Source organism: Oncorhynchus nerka, linkage group LG17 (genome assembly GCF_034236695.1).
Source record: "Oncorhynchus nerka isolate Pitt River linkage group LG17, Oner_Uvic_2.0, whole genome shotgun sequence".
Lineage (NCBI taxonomy): Eukaryota > Metazoa > Chordata > Actinopteri > Salmoniformes > Salmonidae > Oncorhynchus > Oncorhynchus nerka.
This window is the reverse complement of record NC_088412.1, coordinates 5293268-5305380: the sequence shown is the minus strand read 5'-3', so window position 1 is coordinate 5305380 and position 12113 is coordinate 5293268. Positions and strand designations below refer to the sequence as shown.

The following is a 12113-nucleotide window of genomic DNA, read 5'->3' as shown; positions in this document are numbered from 1 at the left end:
TAGTGTCAGACCAGTATGTAGAGGGGGGTCTAGTGTCAGACCAGTATGTAGAGGGGGGGTCTAGTGTCAGACCAGTATGTAGAGGGGGGAATAGTGTCAGACCAGTATGTAGAGGGGGGATCTAGTTTCAGACCAGTATGTAGAGGGGGGGTCTAGTGTCAGACCAGTATGTAGAGGGGGGATCTAGTTTCAGACCAGTATGTAGAGGGGGGGATCTAGTGTCAGACCAGTATGTAGAGGGGGGGATCTAGTGTCAGACCAGTATGTAGAGGGGGGGATCTAGTTTCAGACCAGTATGTAGAGGGGGATCTAGTGTCAGACCAGTATGTAGAGGGGGGATCTAGTGTCAGACCAGTATGTAGAGGGGGGATCTAGTGTCAGACCAGTATGTAGAGGGGGGTCTAGTGTCAGACCAGTATGTAGAGGGGCGGGGTCTAGTGTCAGACCAGTATGTAGAGGGGGGGAATAGTGTCAGACCAGTATGTAGAGGGGGGGATCTAGTTTCAGACCAGTATGTAGAGGGGGGTCTAGTGTCAGACCAGTATGTAGAGGGGGATCTAGTTTCAGACCAGTATGTAGAGGGGGATCTAGTGTCAGACCAGTATGTAGAGGGGGGGATCTAGTGTCAGACCAGTATGTAGAGGGGGGGATCTAGTGTCAGACCAGTATGTAGAGGGGGGGTCTAGTGTCAGACCAGTATGTAGAGGGGGCGGGGTCTAGTGTCAGACCAGTATGTAGAGGGGGGAATAGTGTCAGACCAGTATGTAGAGGGGGATCTAGTTTCAGACCAGTATGTAGAGGGGGGTCTAGTGTCAGACCAGTATGTAGAGGGGGATCTAGTTTCAGACCAGTATGTAGAGGGGGGGATCTACTGTCAGACCAGTATGTAGAGGGGGGATCTAGTGTCAGACCAGTATGTAGAGGGGGGATCTAGTTGTCAGACCAGTATGTAGAGGGGGATCTAGTGTCAGACCAGTATGTAGAGGGGGGGATCTAGTGTCAGACCAGTATGTAGAGGGGGGGATCTAGTGTCAGACCAGTATGTAGAGGGGGGATCTAGTGTCAGACCAGTATGTAGAGGGGGGTGGGGGAATCTAGTGTCAGACCAGTATGTAGGGGGTGGAATCTAGTGTCAGACCAGTATGTAGAGGGGGGCTTCTAGTGTCAGACCAGTATGTAGAGGGGGGGTTCTAGTGTAAGACCAGTATGTAGAGGGGGGGGATCTAGTGTCAGACCAGTATGTAGAGGGGGGATCTAGTGTCAGACCAGTATGTAGAGGGGGGATCTAGTGTCAGACCAGTATGTAGAGGGGGAATCTAGTGTCAGACCAGTATGTAGAGGGGGGGGATCTAGTGTCAGACCAGTATGTAGAGGGGGGGATCTAGTGTCAGACCAGTATGTAGAGGGGGGATCTAGTGTCAGACCAGTATGTAGAGGGGGGGGATCTAGTGTCAGACCAGTATGTAGAGGGGGGATCTAGTGTCAGACCAGTATGTAGAGGGGGGGGGATCTAGTGTCAGACCAGTATGTAGAGGGGGGATCTAGTGTCAGACCAGTATGTAGAGGGGGAGGGGGTCTAGTGTCAGACCAGTATGTAGAGGGGGGGTCTAGTGTCAGACCAGTATGTAGAGGGGGGGGGATATAGTGTCAGACCAGTATGTAGAGGGGGGGATCTAGTGTCAGACCAGTATGTAGAGGGGGGATCTAGTGTCAGACCAGTATGTAGAGGGGGGGGGAATCTAGTGTCAGACCAGTATGTAGAGGGGGATCTAGTGTAGTAGGATGGAGGCTGTATGGGTCTGTAACTGCTACAGTGTAGTTTAGTAGGATGGAGGCTGTATGGATCTGTAACTGCTACAGTGTAGTTTAGTAGGATGGAGGCTCCATAGCTGTATGGATCTGTAACTACTACAGTGTAGTTTAGTAGGATGGAGGCTGTATGGATCTGTAACTACTACAGTGTAGTTTAGTAGGATGGAGGCTGTATGGGTCTGTTACTACTACAGTGTAGTTTAGTAGGATGGAGGCTGTATGGATCTGTAACTACTACAGTGTAGTTCAGTAGGATGGAGGCTGTATGGATCTGTAACTACTACAGTGTAGTTTAGTAGGATGGAGGCTGTGTGGATCTGTAACTGCTACAGTGTAGTTTAGTAGGATGGAGGCTGTATGGATCTGTAACTACTACAGTGTAGTTTAGTAGGATGGAGGCTGTATGGATCTGTAACTACTACAGTGTAGTTTAGTAGGATGGAGGCTGTATGGATCTGTAACTACTACAGTGTAGTTTAGTAGGATGGAGGCTGTATGGATCTGTAACTACTACAGTGTAGTTTAGTAGGATGGAGGCTGTATGGGTCTGTTACTACTACAGTGTAGTTTAGTAGGATGGAGGCTGTATGGATCTGTAACTGCTACAGTGTAGTTTAGTAGGATGGAGGCTGTATGGATCTGTAACTACTACAGTGTAGTTTAGTAGGATGGAGGCTGTATGGATCTGTAACTACTACAGTGTAGTTTAGTAGGATGGAGGCTGTATGGATCTGTAACTGCTACAGTGTAGTTTAGTAGGATGGAGGCTGTATGGATCTGTAACTACTACAGTGTAGTTTAGTAGGATGGAGGCTGTATGGATCTGTAACTACTACAGTGTAGTTTAGTAGGATGGAGGCTGTATGGATCTGTAACTACTACAGTGTAGTTTAGTAGGATGGAGGCTGTATGGATCTGTAACTACTACAGTGTAGTTTAGTAGGATGGAGGCTGTATGGATCTGTAACTGCTACAGTGTAGTTTAGTAGGATGGAGGCTGTATGGATCTGTAACTACTACAGTGTAGTTTAGTAGGATGGAGGCTGTATGGATCTGTAACTACTACAGTGTAGTTTAGTAGGATGGAGGCTGTATGGATCTGTAACTACTACAGTGTAGTTTAGTAGGATGGGGGAGGCTGTATGGATCTGTAACTACTACAGTGTAGTTTAGTAGGATGGAGGCTGTATGGATCTGTAACTACTACAGTGTAGTTTAGTAGGATGGAGGCTGTATGGATCTGTAACTACTACAGTGTAGTTTAGTAGGATGGAGGCTGTATGGATCTGTAACTACTACAGTGTAGTTTAGTAGGATGGAGGCTGTATGGATCTGTAACTACTACAGTGTAGTTTAGTAGGATGGAGGCTGTATGGATCTGTAACTACTACAGTGTAGTTTAGTAGGATGGAGGCTGTATGGGCTGTAGTTTAGTGGATCTAATCAGACTACAGTGTAGTTTAGTAGGATGGAGGCTGTATGGGTCTGTAACTACTACAGTGTAGTTTAGTAGGATGGGGGCTGTATGGATCTGTAACTACTACAGTGTAGTTTAGTAGGATGGAGGCTGTATGGATCTGTAACTGCTACAGTGTAGTTTAGTAGGATGGGCTCCATAGCTGTATGGATCTGTAACTACTACAGTGTAGTTTAGTAGGATGGAGGCTGTATGGATCTGTAACTACTACAGTGTAGTTTAGTAGGATGGAGGCTGTATGGATCTGTAACTACTACAGTGTAGTTTAGTAGGATGGAGGCTGTATGGATCTGTAACTACTACAGTGTAGTTTAGTAGGATGGAGGCTGTATGGATCTGTAACTACTACAGTGTAGTTTAGTAGGATGGAGGCTGTATGGATCTGTAACTGCTACAGTGTAGTTTAGTAGGATGGAGGCTGTATGGATCTGTAACTACTACAGTGTAGTTTAGTAGGATGGAGGCTGTATGGATCTGTAACTACTACAGTGTAGTTTAGTAGGATGGAGGCTGTATGGATCTGTAACTACTACAGTGTAGTTTAGTAGGATGGAGGCTGTATGGATCTGTAACTACTACAGTGTAGTTTAGTAGGATGGAGGCTGTATGGATCTGTAACTACTACAGTGTAGTTTAGTAGGATGGAGGCTGTATGGATCTGTAACTACTACAGTGTAGTTTAGTAGGATGGAGGCTGTATGGATCTGTAACTACTACAGTGTAGTTTAGTAGGATGGAGGCTGTATGGATCTGTAACTACTACAGTGTAGTTTAGTAGGATGGAGGCTGTATGGATCTGTAACTACTACAGTGTAGTTTAGTAGGATGGAGGCTGTATGGATCTGTAACTACTACAGTGTAGTTTAGTAGGATGGAGGCTGTATGGATCTGTAACTACTACAGTGTAGTTTAGTAGGATGGAGGCTCCATAGCTGTATGGATCTGTAACTACTACAGTGTAGTTTAGTAGGATGGAGGCTGTATGGATCTGTAACTGCTACAGTGTAGTTTAGTAGGATGGAGGCTGTATGGATCTGTAACTACTACAGTGTAGTTTAGTAGGATGGAGGCTGTATGGATCTGTAACTACTACAGTGTAGTTTAGTAGGATGGAGGCTGTATGGATCTGTAACTACTACAGTGTAGTTTAGTAGGATGGAGGCTGTATGGATCTGTAACTACTACAGTGTAGTTTAGTAGGATGGAGGCTGTATGGATCTGTAACTACTACAGTGTAGTTTAGTAGGATGGAGGCTGTATGGATCTGTAACTACTACAGTGTAGTTTAGTAGGATGGAGGCTGTATGGATCTGTAACTACTACAGTGTAGTTTAGTAGGATGGAGGCTGTATGGATCTGTAACTACTACAGTGTAGTTTAGTAGGATGGAGGCTGTATGGATCTGTAACTACTACAGTGTAGTTTAGTAGGATGGAGGCTGTATGGGTCTGTAACTACTACAGTGTAGTTTAGTAGGATGGAGGCTCCATAGCTGTATGGGTCTGTAACTGCTACAGTGTATATTTTTATTGTAAAGATTCTTCTCGCTGATGAAAGATAAGGTCCACATGTAACAAAGAGTCGTATCGCAAGCAATGGCCGACGTTTCTAAACAGTAAAAACACAGTGTTGTGTAGTGGGCCATTCGTCGGGCAGAGCTAAGCACTGAAAACTGTAGGGAGAAGGCCACCTGCAGTTTGAGAGCCAAGTAGAGCAAGACCCAGAGAGACAGTCAGAAAGCCCCTGTGGTGATATTGACATCGTTCAATAGACAAAACAGACAGCAGAAAGAAACACAGAACACTGATGCATATCAAGCAACAAGTGTCTTTTAAATAGCATGAATCATAGAATTACTAAAGAAATATCATATACAATGACTCCACCAACAATAAAAAAAGGAAAGAAATACTAACCGTGAACACAGGAAGTGAAGGGAGGGGACTACCAGAACTTACACAGGAAGAGAAGAGGGGACTACCAGAACTTACACAGGAAGAGAAGAGGGGACTACCAGAACTTACACAGGAAGGGGAGAGTGGGGACAACCAGAACTTACACAGGAAGGGAAGAGAGGGGACTACCAGAACTTACACAGGAAGGGAAGAGAGGGGACTACCAGAACTTACACAGGAAGTGAAGAGAAGAGAGGGGACAACCAGAACTTACACAGGAAGGGAAGAGAGGGGACTACCAGAACTTACACAGGAAGGGAAGAGAAGAGAGGGGACTACCAGAACATACACAGGAAGGGAAGAGAAGAGAGGGGACTACCAGAACTTACACAGGAAGGGAAGAGAGGGGACTACCAGAACTTACACAGGAAGGGAAGAGAGGGGACTACCAGAACTTACACAGGAAGGGAAGAGAGGGGACTACCAGAACTTACACAGGAAGGGAAGAGAGGGGACTACCAGAACTTACACAGGAAGGGAAGAGAGGGGACTACCAGAACTTACACAGGAAGGGAAGAGAGGGGACTACCAGAACTTACACAGGAAGGGAAGAGAAGAGAGGGGACTACCAGAACTTACACAGGAAGGGAAGGGAAGAGAGGGGACTACCAGAACTTACACAGGAAGGGAAGAGAGGGGACTACCAGAACTTACACAGGAAGGGAAGAGAGGGGACTACCAGAACTTACACAGGAAGGGAAGAGAGGGGACTACCAGAACTTACACAGGAAGGGAAGAGAGGGGACTACCAGAACTTACAGGAAGGGGAAGGGAAGAACTTACACAGGAAGGGGACTACCAGAACTTACACAGGAAGGGAAGAGAGGGGACTACCAGAACTTACACAGGAAGGGAAGAGAGGGACTACCAGAACTTACACAGGAAGGGAAGAGAGGGGACTACCAGAACTTACACAGGAAGGGAAGGAAGAGAGGGGACTACCAGAACTTACACAGGAAGGGAAGAAGAGAGGGACTACCATAACTTACACAGGAAGGGAAGGAAGAGAGGGACTACCAGAACTTACACAGGAAGGGAAGAGAGGGGACTACCAGAACTTACACAGGAAGGGAAAGAGGGGACTACCAGAACTTACACAGGAAGGAAGGGAAGAACTTACAGGAAGGGGACTACCAGAACTTACACAGGAAGGGAAGAGAGGGGACTACCAGAACTTACACAGGAAGGAAGAGAGGGGACTACCAGAACTTACACAGGAAGGAAGGAAGAGAGGGGACTACCAGAACTTACACAGGAAGGGAAGAGGGGACTACCAGAACTTACACAGGAAGGGAAGAGAGGGGACTACCAGAACTTACACAGGAAGGGAAGGGAAGAGAGGGGACTACCAGAACTTACACAGGAAGGGAAGAGAGGGGACTACCAGAACTTACACAGGAAGGGAAGAGAGGGGACTACCAGAACTTACACAGGAAGGGAAGAGAGGGGACTACCAGAACTTACACAGGAAGGGAAGAGAGGGGACTACCAGAACTTACACAGGAAGGGAAGAGAGGGGACTACCAGAACTTACACAGGAAGGGAAGAGAGGGGACTACCAGAACTTACACAGGAAGGGAAGAGAGGGGACTACCAGAACTTACACAGGAAGGGAAGAGAGGGGACTACCAGAACTTACACAGGAAGGGAAGAGAAGAGAGGGGACTACCAGAACTTACACAGGAAGGGAAGAGAGGGGACTACCAGAACTTACACAGGAAGGGAAGAGAAGAGAGGGGACTACCAGAACTTACACAGGAAGGGAAGAGAGGGGACTACCAGAACTTACACAGGAAGGGAAGAGAGGGGACTACCAGAACTTACACAGGAAGGGAAGAGAGGGGACTACCAGAACTTACACAGGAAGGGAAGAGAGGGGACTACCAGAACTTACACAGGAAGGGAAGAGAGGGGACTACCAGAACTTACACAGGAAGGAAGAGAGGGGACTACCAGAACTTACACAGGAAGGGAAGAGAGGGGACTACCAGAACTTACACAGGAAGGGAAGAGAGGGGACTACCAGAACTTACAGGAAGGGAAGAGAGGAACTTACAAGGAAGGAAGAGAGGGGACAACCAGAACTTACACAGGAAGGGAAGAGAGGGGACTAACGGAACTTACACAGGAAGGGAAGGGAAGAGAGGGGACTACCAGAACTTACACAGGAAGGGGAGAGAGGGGACTACCAGAACTTACACAGGAAGGGAAGAGAGGGGACTACCGGAACTTACACAGGAAGGGAAGAGAGGGGACTACCAGAACTTACACAGGAAGGGAAGAGAGGGGACTACCAGAACTTACACAGGAAGGGAAGAGAAGAGAGGGGACTACCAGAACTTACACAGGAAGGGAAGAGAGGGGACTACCAGAACTTACACAGGAAGGGAAGAGAGGGGACTACCAGAACATACACAGGAAGGGAAGAGAGGGGACTACCAGAACTTACACAGGAAGGGAAGAGAGGGGACAACCAGAACTTACACAGGAAGGGAAGAGAGGGGACTACCAGAACTTACACAGGAAGGGAAGAGAGGGGACTAATAATTTAGGATGGCATAATAGGAGCGGTGACTTCAGGAAACCAACCTCACCATGGTCCATTCCACGGGGTCAATCTGAGCCAAGCTCTACTGTGTTCTCCTGTTCTCCTGGTTCCACATCCAGCATAGTTGCTAAACGGACAATGTGAAAATATAAAAATCAGAGCCAGCACAGTATGGTTCAGGATGAGCCTATAGGATGACCCTATAGGATGACCCTATAGGATGGACCCTATAGGATGCCCCTATAGGATGGACCCTATAGGATGACCCCTATAGGATGGACCCTATAGGATGACCCTATCAGGCATACGATGCTGCCATCAGGTATTCAACAGTATGGTTCAGGATGACCCTATAGGATGACCCTATCAGGCATACGATGCTGCCGTCAGACATTCAACAGTATGGTTCAGGATGCCCCTATAGGATGCCCCTATAGGATGACCCTATAGGATGACCCTATCAGGCATACGATGCTGCCGTCAGACATTCAACAGTATGGTTCAGGATGACCCTATCAGGCATACGATGCTGCCGTCAGACATTCAACCGTATGGTTCAGGATGACCCTATAGGATGACCCTATAGGATGACCCTATCAGGCATACGATGCTGCCGTCAGACATTCAACAGTCACGTTGAGCAACAATTCATCAGACCCACAAGGACACAGCGGGGTGACTACAGATCCACCGAACACGAGAGGCTGTGAGACGGAGAGATGTGTAAAAGTTGAGTACCACTTCTTCCCGATTCGGCTCACATGGAGCCTCAGACCACTGCCTCACAAAACACACGTGTCCCGTCGTCCTGAAGGGTCGTACCCAGTCGTGTTACAGAAAAGCCCGTTTTTAAAAAATATTAAAATAAATAAAATCGGCACTTCAAGGAGTGAGTGTTACAGATCCCATCTCCAAAGCTAAGCATTTAAAAAGTCTGTTTTATTCAATACGTTTGTGAATAGTGAGAAAGAACGAGTCGAAGATACACCTTGCATGAAAAGGTAAATGCTTCCATTTAATATAATAATAAACTTAATTGAAACCATATTATGTCTTCCTTATTCCCCCAAAATGGACACATGGTGGCTATTTCAACACTATTTTACCAGACAATACAGCATGGTATTTCTTACGTGAAAACAACTACAAGATGGATTCGGCAGGAAAATCAGGTTTCCTCAGCTAAATAGAGATGAGAGAGGAGCACAAACCAGACAACCCACAGTAGTATATAACCAGCCCGTGTATAGCCTGGGTGCCAGTCAGTTTGTGCCATCATTCCACTCCTCAACCACCGTAGTGGATCTATAACCAGCCTGTGTATAGCCTGGGTGCCAGTCAGTTTGTGCCATCATTCCACTCCTCAACCACCGTAGTGGATCTATAACCAGCCTGTGTATAGCCTGGGTGCCAGTCAGTTTGTGCCATCATTCCACTCCTCAACCACCGTAGTGGATCTATAACCAGCCTGTGTATAGCCTGGGTGCCAGTCAGTTTGTGCCATCATTCAAGTCATCAACCACTTATTGTTTGGTCATGACGAGGAGTGGAATGACGACACAAACAAGACTAGGTATCCAGGCTAGCCTGTGTAATCCTAGCGACAACAATAACATGTAGAGGTAGGGGGGACGAAGAAATGCTTTTAAAAAACAGCACACATTGATCTAACATAACTTAAAAAGCATCATAAATAATAACCTTGAAAATAATTAAAAATACAATAGAATTTGACCACAGAATGTTTGACAGAAAATACAAATCCACAGTGAAAACGACGAAAACAGGAAAAAAAAACTGACAGATTCTCTTTTGGCGCCGAAGCCGAAGTAAAAACACGCGTTTTTTGAGACAAGAAATAATGCCGGGGAAACATTGAAATAAAAACAGTGAAAACGAAGTACAAAAAGGTCATATATAATATAATCAAAATGGGGAGAACGTGAAGAGGCTGTTTTTTTTTTTAAAAGCTCCGGTAATCCACAGAAGAAGAAGAAAAATAATAATCAATTGAAGTTACTCATCATCATCAGGATTTTGTTTACGGTAACATTTAAAATAGATATTTTTTCCTCTCTGTACATAGCACTGTTTCTTTCCCTTTTAGTTTTCTATTTACAAAACAAAACTCCGGTTTCTATTTTCTCCCTCCAGTTGTTTTTCCCCCAGACAGAAGCCTCTTCCCTTCAGTCTAGTGAGATCACGTCTGGTATGGAGCCATATATGACTGTCGCCGCTGCGTTCGACCTGCTGTCCCGATCCCTCTCTCTCAAACTACTTGACGACACCAGACTGGAGCTGCTACCGCTGTTGCTGCCCCCGTTGGCTGCTGCCAGGGCGCTGCTCACACCGCCGGGGGTCCCTGATTGGTCCAGGAACATCTGGGAGGAGCTATAGGGCAGGAAGCGGTTCAGGAGCAAGTCGTGGTCATCGGAGGCTGAGGCCGCCGCAGCTGCTGCCATCACCATGTTGTAATGCTACAGAGAGAGAGAGGAGGGAGGAGTGTCAAATAAATTATTTATTAAGACATTTTTTTTACATCAACAGTTACAGCAACGAGCAGAAGCAACGTGGGGCAGACTGTAACGAGCAGAAGCAACGTGGGGCAGACTGTAACGAGCAGAAGCAACGTGGGCCAGACCGCAACGAGCAGAAGCAACGTGGGCCAGACCGCAACGAGCAGAAGCAACGTGGGCCAGACCGCAACGAGCAGAAGCAACGCGGCCAGGGAGCAGGACGGGCCAGACCGCAACGAGCAGAAGCAACGTGGGGCAGAACGTAACGAGCAGAAGCAACGTGGGCCAGACCGCAACGAGCAGAAGCAACGTGGGCCAGACCGCAACGAGCAGAAGCAACGTGGGGCAGAACGTAACGAGCAGAAGCAACGTGGGCCGGACCGCAACGAGCAGAAGCAACGTGGGCCAGACCGCAACGAGCAGAAGCAACGTGGGCCAGACCGCAACGAGCAGAAGCAACGTGGGGCAGACCGCAACGAGCAGAAGCAACGTGGGCAGAAGACCGCGCAACGGCAACAACGTGGGACCGCAACGTGGCAGAAGCAACGCGCAGAAGGGGCCGGACTGTAACGAGCAGAAGCAACGTGGGGCAGAACGTAACGAGCAGAAGCAACGTGGGGCGGACCGCAACGAGCAGAAGCAACGTGGGGCGGACTGTAACGAGCAGAAGCAACGTGGGGCAGAACGTAACGAGCAGAAGCAACGTGGGGCGGACCGCAACGAGCAGAAGTAACGTGGGGCAGACTGTAACGTGGGCCAGACCGCAACGAGCAGAAGCAACGTGGGCCAGACCGCAACGAGCAGAAGCAACGTGGGGCAGAACGTAACGAGCAGAAGAACCGCAGAAGCAACGAGCAGAAGCAGAACGCGTGGGGCGGACCGCAACGAGCAGAAGTAACGGGGCGGACCGTAACGAGCAGAAGCAACGGGGCGGACTGTAACGAGCAGAAGCAACGGGGGGCAGAAGCAGAAGCAACGGGGGCTGACTGTAACGAGCAGAAGCAACGGGGCGGACCGCAACGAGCAGAAGTAACGCGGACTGTAACGAGCAGAAGACTGCAGAACGTAATCGAGCAGAAGCAACGGGGGGCCGTGGGGCAGACTCATAACCGCAACGAGCAGAAGCAACGTGGGCCAGACCGCAACGAGCAGAAGCAACGTGGGGCAGACTGTAACGTGGGCCAGACCGCAACGAGCAGAAACACAATGATTAAAAAAAAGAGCTCCAGAGAAGAAAGCAGACTGGCCGCACCAGGACCAGCTGTAGAAGTGACTAAAAGCAGATCCTGTTCTACGATGGCTGTCTCCCAGTGTGTTGTCTGGTTCTGTCCTGTGAAGTCGTTACCTGATGGTTCTATCCTGTGAAGTCATTACCTGATGGTTCTATCCTGTGAAGTCATTACCTGATGGTTGTCTGGTTGTCTCCTGTGAAGTCGTTACCTGATGGTTGTCTGGTTGTCTCCTGTGAAGTCGTTACCTGATGGTTGTCTGGTTATCTCCTGTGAAGTCGTTACCTGATGGTTGTCTGGTTGTCTCCTGTGAAGTCGTTACCTGATGGTTGTCTCCTGTGAAGTCGTTTACCTGATGGTTCTATCCTGTGAAGTCATTACCTGATGGTTGTCTGGTTGTCTCCTGTGAAGTCGTTACCTGATGGTTGTATCCTGTGAAGTCATTACCTGATGGTTGTCTGGTTGTCTCCTGTGAAGTCGTTACCTGATGGTTGTCTGGTTGTCTCCTGTGAAGTCGTTACCTGATGGTTGTCTCCTGTGAAGTCGTTACCTGATGGTTGTCTGGTTGTCTCCTGT

The 12113-nt window shown here is 47.9% G+C and overlaps 1 protein-coding gene and 1 pseudogene across 1 annotated transcript in view; both read right to left on the bottom strand.

Moving 5' to 3' along the window:
- LOC135561317 (uncharacterized) overlaps window positions 1–12113 on the bottom strand; it is a 755535-nt gene that overhangs the window by 568204 nt on the left and 175218 nt on the right. The gene's annotated exons all lie outside the window — the stretch shown is intronic.
- The window catches only part of LOC115126158 (E3 SUMO-protein ligase PIAS1-like), a 53676-nt pseudogene continuing 50344 nt past the window's right edge, over window positions 8782–12113 (bottom strand).